The sequence below is a fragment of the Mixophyes fleayi genome, chromosome 5, assembly GCF_038048845.1.
Source record: "Mixophyes fleayi isolate aMixFle1 chromosome 5, aMixFle1.hap1, whole genome shotgun sequence".
NCBI lineage: Eukaryota > Metazoa > Chordata > Amphibia > Anura > Limnodynastidae > Mixophyes > Mixophyes fleayi.
This window is the reverse complement of record NC_134406.1, coordinates 56,856,437-56,871,842: the sequence shown is the minus strand read 5'-3', so window position 1 is coordinate 56,871,842 and position 15,406 is coordinate 56,856,437. Positions and strand designations below refer to the sequence as shown.

At 42.6% G+C, this 15,406-nt stretch overlaps 1 protein-coding gene across 3 annotated transcripts in view; it reads right to left on the bottom strand.

Annotated features, from left to right (window-relative positions):
• The window catches only part of STK31 (serine/threonine kinase 31), a 98,037-nt gene extending 87,336 nt beyond the window's left edge, over positions 1-10,701 (bottom strand). The window contains exons 1-2 of one of the 3 annotated variants that reach the window (XR_012692755.1): positions 10,581-10,701; positions 9,077-9,121 (exon numbers count right to left, since the gene is read on the bottom strand). The gene's annotated coding sequence lies outside the window, so the exon portion shown is untranslated. The remainder of the gene's footprint in view (positions 1-9,076; positions 9,122-10,580) is intronic. The other 2 variants (XM_075212238.1, XM_075212239.1) reach the window with 2 other exon arrangements.
• Between the last annotated feature and the right edge of the window lie 4,705 nt (positions 10,702-15,406).

Sequence of the window (15,406 nt, the reverse complement as noted above, 5' to 3'; positions counted from 1 at the left end):
GAAGATAACGATGAAAGGACAGCAGCATCAAGATCTAGGCGGTTCACGTAGGAGGAGAATGATGTCCTTATCGATCGGGTACTGCAGGTTTTTTGTACTACATTTCTGCCTTTTCCTTTTTAAAAATAATAAGAAATTGCTTACTTCAGTTTTTTACCTTTATTACATTTTTTGGAGATTTTAAAATCTTTTTACATTTTTAGCACACCCCAAAGAGGTGCGAGATAAAACTGCCGAAAGGCCAGTTTAACACGCCGTGTTGAACAACAATTGAATAGCATTTAACGCTGCTTTTTCCTGCCCACCCTATACTTTCAATAGATCCTGTACTTGTCCACCACAGGACCGTTTCAGAAAAAAAAAAAAAAAAGGCATGCTAAAAATTTAATTGAATATCGTGTAAAGTTAACCCGCTACAAATTGAGTGAAAACCACGCTGAAATCACTTAACGCGGTGTTAATAAAAAATTACCACGGTCAATTGAATTCCCCCCTAAGCGTAAAAATCACAATCATCGATGAGACACAGAAATGGAGATCAGTTGCAAAAGTGCCCATCAATACCCAATTTATCAGACAAATCCACTATTCCTTTAGAAGAACATCAGTCCTCTACGAGATCCATCCTATGGATAAGAGAATGGAAAGTTCTTTTAAAAGCTTAATTTCTTCTGAAATTACCTTGAAATTAGAGGTAGCTATGGCTTCAGTCGCTAAAGAAATAAAAATATGGGGTAAGACTACATACAGATGGGCAGGAAAATATTAGTAGACAATATATGCCTAAAAGCATTGAAGTTATGCAGAGAGAAATAGAATTCCTTTGTGAGGTCTTATTGGATACCATTACCTTTTTAGATAGAACTACATCTTCCAAGGCAGTAGTTAGAGCTCTCTGGCTGCGTCCATGGGCAGCAGATGTTCAGTCGAAAAGTGATCTAGTTATAATCCCTTTTGAGAACTCTGCTCTTGGTGGTACACTAGAAACCATGATCCACATTTACTGGTGGTAAATCTAACTGTCTGGCACAAGGATCGAAAGATAAAGCATTTCTCATCTCTCCAACACTTTAAAGATGCAAGAAGTTTTAAGACTGGGATGCAAAACACCAGACAATTTGTTGCTACTGCACTGAAACAACCCTTGTCCTTGGCAAGACATTTTCTTATGGAATCTGAAAACTAAATTCTCACTGCTATAAGCAAAGGGGATTTTCTCACATTCATAGATTTTCAGGATGGTCACTTCAATATCCCCGTTACAATTCATCACCAGAAACTCCTCAGATTCTGTGCCCTGAGATAGCGTTTCCACCGTATTTCCTTTGGCCTAGAAACATTCACAAGAACTTCCACCAAGGTATTACACTGGTGGCAGAATTAAAGAAACAGGGTTATCATGTTCTTGCTCTAGCTGAACTACATCCCTGTGAATCCTTTCTGCAGGAACACGGCTGGATTATAAAAAAAAGGCAAAGAGTCGTCCTGGGCAATTCCAGTAGATAAGATTTCTGACGGCTCAAATAAACACTGTGCAAAACAAAGTATCTCTGCCAAGAGATAAAGCAAGATCCAGTCTATGGCTTGTCAACTACAAGTTCAGAATCAGATTATGAATACCAAGGTGAATATGCCTTCTAGGAATGCTATCCTCCATCATAGGAATTCTCCCTTGGGCAAGTTAGAATATGCGAAACTTCCAGTTAGACTGACTCGCAGACCAATATTTCTGGATCCCAACATTCGATTAACAAGAGCCACCAGGGAGTCTCTAAACTGGTGGCAGAATCCAAAACGAAGAACTGGTAGTGTCCCTTTCCAAACCAAACTGGATAATACTCATGACAGACTACAGTGCCACAGGCTGGAGGGCTTACATCCTGTTTAAAGTATCGCAGATGTATGGTCACAGAACGAAAAGAACACAATTGTTATGAAAATGTGGGTGGTCTTGAATGCAATTCAGTACTTTCATTCTCTCTTACACGGAAAGTGCCTCAGGATATTTTCAGACAACTGGAAATCGCCAAGGAGATATCAGGAGCAGGACCACAATGGCAGAAGTATCAAAAGTTACGTCATGGGGAGGAAGAAACTAGACGTCGCTCTTGGTACTTTAAGTGGCGGGCAGACAGAATTGTCATTTTATATCACCCGAAAACAAGTCCATCCCGGAGAGAAGATTCTGCACCTGTAATATTCCAGCTGCTAATAAGAAAGTTCAGGTTTTTCTCTCGCCACAAATTCCAGGAACAGAGGGGAAAGATGCTCCGACAATTGCATGGACCTTTCAACTAGAGTATGCCTTTCCACCATTTGTCTCACTGCTCACACTGTGATAAACACCAAGAAATGCAAGTCATAGCAATCTTTGCAATCTGGCCACGTTGCTCATGGTTTGCAGCACTTTGGCATATGGGTTCAGGAGCAACAGTCTACCTCTTCTGCCGAACCTCCTACACCAAGGAAAGTTATTCATGCAAATCTGAAAAGGCTATCTTTGATGGCATGGAAATTGGAGCAGTCATTGTTTAGAAAGAAAGGAAATCACAGAGAATGTGATTGACACACTTCTACAGGCAAGAAAGTAGAACTCAGTGGTTGATTATAACATTTGAAAAAGATTAATGTGGTGCAAGCCTAAATTGGATCCAACTTCAGCTATTACTGTGCATATTCTTGAATTTCCTCAGGATGGCCATAGCAAAGGTCTTGCCCCCTTTCAATTCTAAAGGTACAGGTATTTGCGCTAAAGGTTACATAACACATTATCTTCAAAAGACCTTATCAGTTTGTTTTTTTTTAAGCAATAAAGAGAATTTGTCCTCATATTAAGTCCATAGTGGCACATGGGATCTCAATTTAGTTCTCAACACTCTCTTAGCCAATCCCTTTGAGCCATTACAAGGTTTCATTAAAGATGGTATTCCTAATGGCAATTATTTCCGTGTACCAAACTCTTGGCCAGTCTGGATCCACCAAAATTACTCAAACTCCCCTTTTTTTACTTTCTTGAGCACCTGTGGAAGCATCACTACATTAACAGATAAATCATGTGAAAAACTCAAAAGGTACCAACCTGGAACCTTAACAACGCCTTAGGGGCCCTTGCCCTGGAGCAGTAGTGCTTCACCATCATGATGATGTCTGGTTGACACAACTTGTTCACCAGCTGCTAGAAAACTTTTAGGTGAAGGGATCACTACCTAGGGCTGAAGGGCCTGCCTGCTGAGGAATTTTGCCTCCCAGTTTCCTGCCCCGGGGTGGAATACTGCAGCCATGGACAGAACATTTTGCTCCACCCAGCGTATTATCCTACTGAACTCTCTCAAGCTCAGGGCACTCCACGTGCCTTTCTGATGATTAAGGTACAACAACATTGTGGCAATGACTGACTGGACTTTTACTGTCCTTCCTTGCAGTCACAATTGAGCTTTGACCAGGACATTTAAACCACTGAACAAGCATATTTATCTGGAGCTCTGACTCTTCTGGAGAAAAAGTTCCTGAAAACAGTACAGGAAGATGACCTAATTTGAGAACAAGCGTCTGGTCACCAGTGTCTAGACGCATATGACGACTGGACAACCCCAGTTTAAGTTGTCACCCCTCAACCACCAAGGGAACAACTGGCATACCCTTAGAGACACACTGAAGCCCTGAGTGGACAGCTGAAGGCGATAGTTAGATCTAGAACTCCCTTGAGTGGAACTGTGCAAAAAGCACCACATCAAAGGTGGAGACCACCGTGTTCAATACATTCATGCAGAAGTGAACCAACACCCATTGCGGGCTAATGAAGACCTCACCAGTACATGTAATGAGCGGATTTTGTCCTCCAGCAGGAACATCTTCTACTGTGAAGGAATCAGACTGTATTCTTGTAGATGACGACTCCACTACAAGATACCAAGGTATGGGCAGTCTTTTGCATATGGGCCTGAAGCAAGATCCGATAGCCTGCCTTAACCAGCAAATTGTCCGGCTGGTGGATGAAAGCCCCCCTTGTATCTCAGAAGAGCGCCCATGATAGCAATAATCTCAGTTAACACACATCACTGTAGAGGACGAAGGATAAGTCCCAGAACTGGAGTGCTGGGACTATGCAGCAAATCCGAGGAGGCACCAGTGTCCCTCGCACATTGGAACGTGCAAGTAGGAATACATGATGTCCATGGACACCATAAACTTGTACTGCTCCATGCTGTTGATGACAGACTTCAGAGACTCTACAAGAAGGTTTGCATTTAGACGCATCATCAATCTAAGGTCTCTGAAGGGCCCTCTGGCTTCTACACCAAGAAAAGTTTTGAGTGAAAATACAACCGCCTCAGATCTTCTGGTACTGAGAAGGACTGAAAGTTTTCCCTTAGAACACAAACGCTTAGTCTCGAGGGAGGCTGGTGGCGACAAGTCATCTGGGTGGGGACTATAGGAGATATAGGTGTACCCCCGTAATAAGATTCCTTTCACCAAAACATCCATGGTGGCAGTGAACCGCTGGTACTGGAAGATAAACAGAGTGGCTCCCATAAGAAAATCTGTGTGGGTAACCTGCCCATCATGCTGTCTTTTTATTGGGCAACTAAACATTCAGCTCCAAAAAGTCTTCCAAGCCTGCTTACCTCTTTGATGACCTTCAACAGGAATGTAGGTTTGTCCTCCATAGGTCTAAATCCTTGCCATCCCTTGTTCCTAGGTCCAAGGTATTGCAGGGAAAAGAAACTCCCTTCCCCTTTGGCCAGAGAAATAATAATGTCCAGTTCAGAATCGAACAAAAGCTCCCCAGAGAAAGGCAAGGACTAAAGAGCCCATATGGACACATCAGCAGCCCCTCAAGCCTTAGGAATGGTGATCTCCCAGCCCCTAAGAACCCTGTCTTAATGGTGGCTTTCCACAGATACCCTCCCGGGTATTCAATTGTCCTCAAGTTTTTTTTCTTCCCCGCGTAAAAAAAAAAAAAAATCATCTCCCGCAGGTTTTTAACTGCAATACCGACCGTTTTTAGTTAGTGCAGCACGAAAACTCGTGCAATTCAACTGAAAACGAAGGAACGCTGCCCCCCGAGCGTTAAAAATTGTGTTTAGAAGTTTTTAGGGGAGTTTTAACGCGGTCATGTATAACACAAAAAAAGGTTTTGCATACATTTTCATACATTAGATTGCATTACACATTGATAATATCTACATTACAGTACTTTCTTAGGCATTGAACTATATTTTACCATAGAATCATCTATACCATGTCAAAACACATTACTACATTCATATTTGTACAAAAAAACATATAAATATAATTAATTTGTGATTTTTTTATTTTAATTTTAGGTTTATTATATTTCATTATTTTTTTCACAAGAAAATCAACTTTTACAAGTTAGGCATTAGTAATAAACATAAGTTGAACTTTTTTTTCACATTATTACATGATTTCAAATACTTTTCAGAGTTTTTATTTATTTTTAACACACCCCAAAGAGGTGCGAGATAAAACAGCATATTTGCCTGTTTAACGTGCCGCGTTAAAAAACAACTGAATAGCTTTTAACGCGGCAGCCTCTCGCACACCCTATACTTTCAATAGACCTTCTACTGGACCGCGAGAGGACCATTTCATGAAAAAAAACAGAGTTAAAAATGAAATTGAATAGTGGGTAAAGTTAACACGCTCGAAAATTATAAAAAAAACAGCGTTAAAATGACTTAACGTGGGGGGGGGGGGGGAAACCCTCGCTGACAATTGAATACCCCCCCTCTGAGGCTTCCTGGATATGCGCTACAACAGTGAGGAAAACCCTACAGGTTCTGCCAAACTACAGAATCTCTACCAATTGCTTCCACCACCTCTCCACTGCATTACTGAGCCAGTTGAAGCCAGGGTGGTCCCTGCAACATAAAATGGAAACAATGGCCTCAATGGTCCAAACCATGCTGTCCTTAATGTAGCAACGTTCTGAACCACAGTGGCAGGGGACTTAGCCGGGGGAGGTATGGGAACATCTAACCTAGGCAGAGTTTCCAATGTTGCAGTATCTTCACTAGGAAGAGGATACTGCAACATGCGGGGAACCTGAACTTACAATCCAGCTTGGTCCCTGTTTCACCACAAACGGTTCCCAAAGAAAGAGGAAACAGTCTGCTTCTTCACCCTCTAAACAGCAAATTTTCTGAATCTCCAGTTCCCTGCTGTCCTATATATTTTTTGTTTGCCGGATGACTCTCATAAATCTCTATTCCCTGTATCCTGTTTGAGTCCTCGCCAGTGTATGAGAACACTAAGGGGCAGAGTCTATGGTCATCTCATTTTCCTCTTGGGATAACTCCTCAGTCTGAAACCTCCCAAGAATGAAGACCGGCATTAGTCTGCTAGCTTCCCTGGTTTAATTGTAGAAGCAGATTCCACCATCCCTATCAGGGAAGAAAAGAACTTAACAAGGCTATGCACCAACATTGCCAGGTCTTTTTACCCTCATCTAGAGAAGTAGCAATGGAGCCATGTGCAACAGATAGGGAAGGAATGGTTTCCATAGCTCCCTGAAAGGGACAGAGAAGGGTAGGTGGTACCCATTTGGCTTCCTCAAAGACACAGCTGCTAAAACTCTGCCCTGTACAGGGTTAAAAGTCCCCACCCAAACAGATGTATTTCAGATGTATTTGTGCAACTCCCAATTGATGAGAGCGGCTGCTGAACACAAACGTCAACACTCAATTGGCCAATGGACAATTTAGAGTGGCACCTGGAAGAGGTAAATATTAATATATGTATACATACGTACTAATACCTCCTTCCCAGATTTAGACCTCAAAGTGCTCACAATTTATCAAACCTAAAAGGAGAGATGAGGGCAGATACAGAGGACAGCAATGCACAGTGACAAGTTGAAAGTACAGTACAAAACAGACACAAAGTTCAAAGCAACCGGTAGCGCAAAAATTTGATTTTGGTTTGATCTGATTTGATCTGATTTTGGACTGCAAAACATACCCCAAATTCAGAGAAAAAATAACTGAAACAAATACATTTGCCAACAGCCACAATATACTCTAAGAGCAGAAGTGTGTTGCTTTTGGTAGGCTTGCCTCAGTGAGGGATGCCTGCCAAGGAAGAGGTTCTAGACAGGGATAGCAACTCCACTCAGGGCCCAGCACCAACATGGCCGCCATCATCATCATCATCTTGAGTCTAGTGTGGGGCTCCCTGGACAAGAAGCCCCCTTTGACACCAGGAACCTTGTACCCAGCTACTCTGCACTACAATAGCATCATCGATACGTTTGTCAAAAGAAATTTAAAGCGGCAATGTCAGGTTAAGTGTTTAAACACTTAACCTTAGGGGTCCCGACATTGTCACTTTAAATTTCTATTGACAAACGTAGCGATGATGTCACCCTGCACTGCCGAACACCTCTTCAATTGGAATCACTTGCTGTCATCATGCTGATCCAATCCGACATCTCCAGCGTCGTCTTGAAGGTAAGTCTGTTTATTTTCTATTCTGTATTGCAGCATTTCAGATTTTTTTCTGTAGGCCTCATCCATGTCAGCATAGTGGTAATCGTTTTTACGATTAAAACCGGTTTAAGGTGCCCAAGCTCCTGTCAGCGCACTCTATACCCTAGTGCAGGGGTAGGCAACCTGCGGCTCTCCAGGTGTTGTGAAACTACAAATCCCAGCATGCTTTGCCACCTATCTGCTGGTTATCTACTGGCAAAGCATGCTGGGACTTGTAGTTTCACAACACCTGGAGAGCCGCAGGTTGCCTACCCCTGCCCTAGTGTCTCCCATTAGAATGATTGAGAAATATCTACCACTCACCATCTCTACTTTATTTCAAATATTTTCAGTTCTGATAACCATATGGAATTTTTATATATTTCTGAATTTTACTAGTGGCCCTCTTTCTTACACAAGCCAACCCTTGTATGTGTCCATCAAGTGTATACAATGTGTGTCAATTTGGGTATGCAATACACTAGCCTCCACTATTAATGTACAATTTTACTGGCCTTATAGGCATACCCACATGAATAACTATTGTTTTAATATAATGTACATTTAAAATACATAATATGTGCTCTCTATGTAAAGGCATTCCAGCATCTTGTCCCAAATGGCTTTAAAATTCTTGGGGGCCTATTTATGAAGCATATTTTTACCCAAAATCATGTGGAAATTATGGCAACTTTAACCATCTGTGTAATATATCAAAGCAAGAACCCCAGAGAAAACAGACTTCTTTGGTGTTCATTAACTTAGTGCTCAATACCGCTGTCTCCATAGATCTCCATGTGGACAACTATTTACCAAGCTTAGCTTTTCACAAAATGCTAACATACATCTTACCTTGTTCTATGGCTGCCGTCGAGTGTAATCTCGCCGTAGTTTTAATCTGTGCATGCACAATAGAAACCAGACAGCCCAACATGAAAGTGATGTCTTCTCCTGCTGTGGCTAAAGACACAATGGGGAGGAAGGGCGGGGGAAGTATTTCGTATAGTAGTAAATAATGCAGAAAAATCAGAGCAAGAAGCTGCAATCAAGATTGAAAATTATCGGGGAAAACCCTGATACTTCGTGAGTAGGCCCCTTGATGTGCACAGCTTCAGAGCAAGACAGTCTGTGGCAGGTTCCCATGCATGCTCTTTTACGATATTCCCCAGCACCTAGTACCATGCCATTTTGAGTTACCCTTTGAAAGATAGGCATGGCTATGTAGGTTGGAAGTTATACCTGTATTTTTTCGCCCCACAAATATACAGACAATGAAAAGAAAACTGATCAAGCAACTCATACCCACCTACTAAAATTATTTTCATATCCTAGGAAGCAAAGTACTCAACATATCAAGAGCTAAAGAGACAATTCAGCTACTGCTAAATCCAATTCACAAACTTTCCTTACAAGGTATGGACAATAGAATTTAACAACCAAGGAAACACCTGTGGAAGTCACTGTTTAATATGCAGAAATAAACAGTATGTATGCAGCTGACATTATCCTCGTTAAAGAGGTTCTCCATACAAAATAGATTAAAGCACAATGTGTCAGAAGAATATGTAAACAAAAAACATATTTACCTTTTAAACATATGTCTTCAGTGAATTTTCAGTTATTCTGTCCACCTATAATTGTGGCGAGATGCTGTGATTATTATCAGTCATTTGACTGAATTTTAGCGAAGAATTTAACAAATTGTTGTGTAGAGTAGGAGCAATAGACCCATCAGGAACCCAGTAAACACAGTATGGAGTAAAGTATAGTTTAATTTTATCTAATGCGACCTGCATGGCTTCAGAAAACAACGCCCTATCATTGATCTGCACGCCAGGGGACCACACCCTCACATCAATCCACTCTACAGGTCGCCATGCCCTCCCATCAACCAGCACTCTGGATTGCTGCATCCCCTCCCAATGACCCACTCTCCTTGGGACCACGCCCTCTCATCCAACCGCAGCCCAGGGAGCTGTGTCCTCTCATCCAACCGCAGCCCAGGGAGCTGTACCCTCTCATCCACCCGCAGTCCGTGGAAGCGCACCCAGTCTTCACCATCCACCCGCAGTCCGTGGAAGCGCACAGCCCCCCGCCAACCACCAGTCCGTAGAACCGCACAGCCCCCCGCCAACCACCAGTCCGTGGAACCGCACAGCCCCCCGCCAACCACCAGTCCGTGGAACCGCACAGCGCCCCCGCCAACCACCAGTCCGTGGAACCGCACAGCGCCCCCGCCAACCCGCAGTCCGTGGAACCGCACAGCGCCCCCGCCAACCCGCAGTCCGTGGAACCGCACAGCGCCCCCGCCAACCCACAGTCCGTGGAACCGCACAGCCCCCCGCCAACCCGCAGAACCGCACAGCCCGCAGTCGGGAGAACCACACAGCCCCCACCAACCCGCAGTCCATGGAACCGCACAGCCCCCAGTCCGTGGAACCGCACAGCTCCCCACCAACCCGCAGTCCGTAGAACCGCACAGCTCCAAGCCAACCCGCAGTCCGTGGAACCGCACAGCTCCAAGCCAACCCACAGCCCGTGGAACCGCACAGCTCCAAGCCAACCCACAGCCCGTGGAACTGCACAGCCCCAAGCCAACCAGCAGCCCGTGGAACCGCACAGCCCCAAGCCAACCAGCAGCCCGTGGAACCGCACAGCCCCCCGCCGACCCGCAGTCCATGGAAATGCACAGACCCCCGCCGACCCGCAGTCCATGGAACCGCACAGCCCCCCGCCGACCCGCAGTCCCTGGAACCACACAGCCCTCCGCCGACCCGCAGTCCGTGGAACCGCACAGCCCCTGCCAACCCGCAGTCCGTGGAACCGCACAGCAATGGATAGGCACAGTTCAATCTCCGACTCACTCACACCCAACCATCACTCAAGATCCCCTGTGTAACATCATCACCACAGTTCCACCATATTGTCACAAACAACCACCATTAACAGCTATTTCTTACTCACACAACCACCCACAGTACAACCACCCACAGTACAACCACCCACAGTACAACCACCCACTGTCCAGTGAGACATATCACCGCCTAGAGCACGCTAATGCCCGTGAGTTACTACAAGCGCCGTACTCACGCATAGATCTCCGCACTGGATAGAAATGGACGAACACCTGTTCCCGCGCTGTCCCTCCGGTCTCGCAGTAGCTGTGAGAGAACACGGGACGCACAGACAGTGCGTGAAGACTCCGCCCACGCGTGGCTCGCTTGATAGATCGAGCGATCCGCCTGGCGTGTCAGGAGATGGCGCTATACTCAGGGCCTCCTAGTTACTGAGAACATTGTATTTGTGGGTCTGCCGAGTTTTATTTGCTGATGCCTATGGCACAGTCTCCAAAGCGACACATACGAGGCAGTAGCACCAACCTTCACAGTAAGACAAATATAATATCAACTTTGATTTTTTTTTAGGCGATAATTGTTCGTGATGGTAGATGCTCTTTAGAATAAAATGTGAAATTCTGATTTTTCTGAAGTATGCCGAGAATCTGCATTTTATGATATGTGATAAAATACTACAGGCAGCTATTATGTCCCATCACTTTTAGCTATTAGATTCAGTAGGCCTTCTACTGGCTCATAAAGACACCATAGGGTTCTTAAATACTTAAGTTGAGGTGATTAGAAAAATCGTTTAAGTTTTGAAGACCAATATTGGGATAACCTTTTCGTTTAATGTCATTAGGGTATGAGTACAATATATTTTCGGGTAATACAGTGTTATTTCTTTATCCTACTACCTTAAAACACAGACCAAAAGTAACCTAGGGTGGAATTATTCAGTAGGTAATTAATTAGGATTAATCTTAGTTAAAAGGACACAAGCATTTGTTATATAGTAGCAAAAAATAGATAAAGACTTTGCACTCACCTCCTGATGTTTGCAGGAGCTGCAAATATATATATATATATATATATATATATATATATATATATATATGTATATATACACACACGCTTGCATTTAAGGAGGGTAGAACTGGTGGAAAAAATATCAAGTATGACCAAGTTTTAGCTGGTTTTGAAACTTAGGGGCCTACTTATTAATAATTATTTTCATCAAAAGTTTGTTTTCAGGGATCTGCTGCAAATCTAACTATAGTTCAAATTTATGAACCGTGCATTGTAGCAGATATCAAAGACTTTGTTTTGAAATACAGAGCTGCTCGGTACCTCAATTTAATAGGGAATGAAAATGCATTTACACATACCAAGGATCTGGGTATTTATTGAATTTAATATGAATCCAGCGTTTAGTGGGAATTCCATGTGGACTCGGCACAATCCTCTTGTGTGTGAGGATTTGGCTGTTTGTGTATATTTAGCATGGATCCAGGTTTGACCCTCTTACAAGTGCTAATACTTCACTCAGCACTCTTCCAGCGTTTGGATGATTTCCTCTAATCAAGGGAGTTTAACATGATTTTTGGCAGTAAATTACTGCCAGGTTATTATGCTTCCTTACTCTGATCCAGAATATCACTGGCTCTTGGTTCCATTTGCTGATCCTTTAATGCCAGCTTGCTTTATCCGTGCTTCTGATCTTTTGGCTGCTTTTCTGCTGCACCACTCTGCAAATTCTTATTCTGACACAGGAGTGTCCTCCAGAATCCAATTCATATTAATTGTCCTCACAACACCACCCCTTCATACATCTCAAAATCTCATCTCAAAATACGGTCCCTCTCGACCTTTTAGATCTATGTCTGATCTGTGTCTTTCCTCTGGAAACCATCTCTCACTCTTGCCTACAATACTTCTCCCTTGCTGCTACCCACTTGTGGAATTCCCTACCACTCCCTATCAGAATCTCCAACAGTGTTCAAATTTGTAAACACTCTCCGAAAAGCCATCTGTTTATTAGAGCCTACCCTACTCCCATCTATAGTACCCACAAATGTCCCTATGTCCAGCCTGAGCCACACCTCTTGTTTTAGCTGTGCCCTCTTCCAATTAGATTGGAAGCTTTCTCATGAGCAGAGCCCTCAATGTTTTCATGTCTGCATTTATTTTGTCTACCTTGTATGTCCCTACTTAATCCATTTCCTACCACTAACATGAGCATAGCCAGATCCATCGCAATATTGGTTAAGCCAGTGGATTCCAAACTTTTTCAGTTCAAGGCACCCTTAGGGCCTCCATCATTTTTTCAAGGCACCCCTAAGCCAAAATAATTACCAAGTAGTCCCCTGCCTTGCTTACCACTGGCCCTGGCTGAGGCACCCTTGTGAGATCGCCTAGGCACACAGTTTGGCAACCACTGGGTTAAGCACAACTTAGAGGATCTAGCAACTTCTCCCTAAACTCATGATTGGACATCGTGCCTATTACAGCTCTTTGCCGAAGTATATACTGTCAGCTTTGGATAATCACACAGTCTGTAAGCACATGCTCCATGATGTGCCGACCTTCTGGAGTACAAAAGGCATTGTTATCTTGCTGGCCACCTTCACGTGGCACATGATGAGTGGGTAGTGGCAAATATCTAATTCTTGGCACTGTACACAGAACTGTGCTCTGTGAGTGTCTTGTAATTGTGATTTTTTTTTTCCTTACACCATTCTCCTTTCTTTTCTAATACTTGGAGCTATGAGGCTTTTCAATATGCTGTATGCAGATTTGTTGTATAGTCCTTAGCTGAAAGGACTAATAGATCCTAAAATGAAAAGGTAATATACACAGTTCAGTGTTACTCTACTCTTTAAAAGAGAAGCAGTGATATGTAAAGTAACTGAATGTCTCCCTATCCACTGGTATCAGTGGGCACCTCTGTGACAGGCAAGAAGCTCCAGTTATGTATTAACACATGCTAGACCAAAATATTATTGTTTTTTTTTAATATGTTAGTAAAAGAAATTAAGAAACAAACATGAATAAAACGACACATATACTTTATACTCATATTTTGTAATGACCAAAAACACAGACAAAAAGTGCAAATATTTGGTAATTCTATGATAGAAGGTGCTGAATAAAATAAGTGGTATGCTCCTGGGTTTAATTCATCTCGTGAAAGTAGCAACGACTGGAATAATGGAAAAGTGCATTGTTTTACATTTTCTCCTCATATAATGCCCATAAATATATGGTACGAAAAGAAAGTCATCGTCCCCCTCAAAAATGTTATAATATTCATGTCAACACCAATGTGAAAAGTGGTAGTGGTCTACTGAGCTGCAGAGACTCGCCTAACAACTTTACTTGGCACAGTCAACAGAGGTATGTTGGCCTTCTCCCTAAACTTTAATTAAATGCACTTTACTTAAAGTCCATTAAAAACACAAATCCTTTGAAAAAAATCAAATGTGTATATTTTATTTTTAATATAAATCAGTGTGACCGGCTGTAATAAGAATGTTTGAATTTACCATGTTCCCCCTTTTTCCTCTCTCTTCAGGCTGCTATTAACGATTTATGATTCTGAACAATCATGGCAACCACATTTATATAGCACATGATATAGTAAGCAGAGAGGCTTTGGCATGCCTCTGGGCTCTGTCACTGTGACATCATCCTCCTTCCCCCTTTCATCACATGACATGCTGAGAGTTGTAAGCCTGTGTATGTGTAGCAGACTGACTGTGTCTGTCAGCCATATTTGTTTGCCAACAAGATAGCTTTTGAAAATGAGATGATTTATAAGTAGGATAGCTTAGATGCATGCTTAAAAGGTACTTAACTTGCTATCTAAATAAAAAAATAAATGTGGTATTGTTGCTTTTACAAAAATAAAAACTATCCTCCTGTGCTGTTTTTCTTGAATGCCGAGTGCCGCAAAGGCAGTGTCACAACTAATACCCATTTCCCTCTATGGTTATTTATATAGCGCCTACCTATTATGCAGCGCTTTACAGAGAACATTGAGAATGTACAAACCCCACACAGATATGGCCATGTTGGGATTGAACCCATAATGGCAGAATGGTCCTCCGCTGCTAGGACAACAGAAGGCATTTAGCCTTTAACTAAGAAATCAGAGCCAGTTTGAGAAGTTGGCCATCTATTTGCAATAAGTTATTTCTTGTGGAAAGATCTACATTATGATGAGAAGTATGTTCGGGGTAAAATTATATTAATAAATCATATTTATTAACGGGGCATCTTGAATGTGGAAGTGGGTATTCGTTTGAGCCATACCTCCTAATGGTCTCTATTTTGGAGGGACATCCTAATTTGTAGACTGCAAAAGGGGTAGGGCTTAACAGGAAAGTGGGTAGTGTTTTACCCAGGTTTGCCTATTTTTGGGCAGAATGGGGGTGGGGCTTATTTTTGTCCTGCTTTCGGGACTCTAAATGTTGGGAGGTATGCTTTGGGGCAATGTTTTTTTTATTGCTGAACTTCAGTCTGGGCAAAGTGTTGTCATAGATAAAACATTAAGTTGTTCAGTAGCGGTGTGCTAGAAAGTATGTGCATAAAAGAAAAATGTGTATATGTTCTCTATAAAAAAGCCTTTGCATTTTTCAACATCGTAACCCCAAGAGGGTATTCTGCATTGGTCCAAAGTAAATATTCATGAGATTTAGATTTGTAATGTTTACTGCTTGACTTCTAGTTGTTTTATGTTCACTTTATTCTCTTAAAGAGTTTCCAGGCAATTTACTTTATCAACTTTAGAGACTTCAAATGTTTTCTAATGACATCGCACACAAGTATTCACTCTCCCCAAGTCCCTGATGCTGAAACTTATTTTAGCTGGTACTCCAGGCGTCAGTGCGCCATTGTTGTAGCACCCCAAACGGGGCTGTTCCAAATAGAATGTATTGTATATGTGACCCTCAAAACACATTCTGATATCCCACTTATGGTCCCAATCTACAATAGACTTTTGTGCCTCACAACCTTCTTTCTTACCTCCCTGACTTGTGGAAGTGGAACTTCTGCCATTATCTATAATTCCATCCC